This window comes from Lagopus leucura, unplaced genomic scaffold (assembly GCF_019238085.1).
Source record: "Lagopus leucura isolate 7727_CA_CO unplaced genomic scaffold, USGS_WTPT01 Super-Scaffold_100040, whole genome shotgun sequence".
Lineage (NCBI taxonomy): Eukaryota > Metazoa > Chordata > Aves > Galliformes > Phasianidae > Lagopus > Lagopus leucura.
The window spans coordinates 68,518-70,408 of record NW_024962289.1 but is presented as its reverse complement, the minus strand read 5'-3'; the positions used below and the strand labels follow the sequence as shown (position 1 = coordinate 70,408).

At 59.9% G+C, this 1,891-nt stretch overlaps 1 protein-coding gene across 1 annotated transcript in view; it reads right to left on the bottom strand.

Annotated features, from left to right (window-relative positions):
- The window catches only part of RBFOX3 (RNA binding fox-1 homolog 3), a 51,990-nt gene extending 51,285 nt beyond the window's left edge, over positions 1-705 (bottom strand). The window contains exon 1 of the mRNA XM_042883848.1: positions 676-705. The gene's annotated coding sequence lies outside the window, so the exon portion shown is untranslated. The remainder of the gene's footprint in view (positions 1-675) is intronic.
- Positions 706-1,891: the final 1,186 nt, after the last annotated feature.

Below are 1,891 nucleotides of genomic sequence, written 5' to 3'. Positions count from 1 at the left end.
GATGGGATGGGATGGGATGGGATGGGATGGGATGGGATGGGATGGGACAAGATGGGATGGGATGGGACAGGCGCATGCAGCAGCGAGGCCACCCAGCCCCACGATCCTGCAGAGCTCAGTGACCAGCACACGCGCGCCTCTCCCCTGCCATGTCACAATGATGGAGTGCAGGATGCAGGCACCTTAATGGTTTCATCAACTTAGCTACTTTTTATGAGAAATTTGTTCCAATCCGTCCACTTTCCCAGGCTGCTGTCACTTTAACAGATGCCAGACTAGAAAGAATAATAACCGTGATAGGAAAACTTTGTGCTGGAGCGATCAGCGTCCCGGGGAGGAGGAAGGGGGTGGGCGAGGGCTGATGTCTGCAGGAGCCCCGAACAGCTCAGAGCTCAACCTGCCAGTCAGAGACGCTCCAGTGCCCTCTTCCACCCCGATGGGAAATAACCACACGCACACACGGGACACGGCCGAGGACAAGAGCGGTCCCTCCGCCTCAGGAAGCCCCCCTCTCTCCCACACCCCCACTGCCTATTTCAGTCCCAACTCCTCTCCCCTCCCAGCCCCGCGCCCCCCACGCAGCTCTGCTCCGCCGTCCCACCCGCAGCCCTCCCGCTCCCCGCTCCCACGCTCTGCGCAGCGCTCAATTATGCCCCAGAGCGCTCTGTCACTTACTCCTTCCACCCACAACTTTGCCAATTAACTCCGGCTTCTCTCCTGCTGCCGCCCCGACTGCGCTCGCCAGGGAACAGCCGCCTGCAGCAGGCGGAGCCACGGGGAGGGATGGGCAACAAACTCCACCGTGGGGCAGGCACCCCCCCCCATTCTGGGGTCTCCCTGCAGCCAGAAATCAGCCCGTGGCAAGGGGAAAATGAGCATCCCAGCAGCCATGGGGCATACAGCAGCCATAGGGCACACTGCAGCCATGGGGTGCATTGCAGCCATAGGGCATGCAGCAGCCATGGGGCACACTGCAGCCATGGGGACACTGCAGCCATGGGGCAAACTGCAGCTATGGGGCACACTGCAGCTATGGGGCATGCCACAGCCGGGGTTGAGAGCTTCCCTTCTGCATCCAGAGGGTTTGACACAGAGACAAAGCAGCAGCAAATAGTGATGAAACAGCCTGTGGGCCGCCCTGCTATTTAGCAGGTTGAGCACTTCCATGATGGGATTGCAGGAGTGGCTGAGGAGGATCCGGTGAGGGCAGTGCAGCATTCCCTGCCCCACACAGCACCAGCAAGGATGAGCTTCTGACAGCAGCTCCTGCTGGATGTGCCTGCCCCACTCCTGCCCTCCTGTGGAGGCTGTGCCAGGCACGGGGACGCTTGGCATCCTCTGCCCCATGCCCTTCTCCTGAACCCCACATTTTGGGCACAGAGATAGTGTCTCAGCCCCAAACCCCGACCCCTGTGCCAGTGGGGCACAGTACACACTGGGGGGATTCCCCGGTGCTGCGATGCCAGCCCTGCCCAGCACTGCTCAGAGATGAGTCACTGCTGGGAGACGAGTTCTATTTAAAGGGCGTTATTCGTAGAAAAACTGAGTTTTAATAACAGGGCAGCAAACGAGGAGAAAATACCAAACTTCCAAGTGGAACACATCTACTGCTCGGAGGCACGGGAATCGCACAGAGATCTGTAAGAAAGGCACTGGGAGCCCCCGGCTGCTCCCTGCTACTGCTGTGCAGGAGCATCCCCAGCCCCAAAGCATCGGGGCAGGCGCTCTGCGCACAGCACAGCCACGGCACAGGAGTGGGGTGATGGGAGAGCAGTGATGGAGCTGTGCTGTGGGAGGGTGGGTAGAGACAGCGTGGAGCTCGCTTTAAAAATAGATCAAACTGCGCTCCGGAGCCGTTTCATTAGAGCAGCGCGAGCTGTTGGGCTGCTGA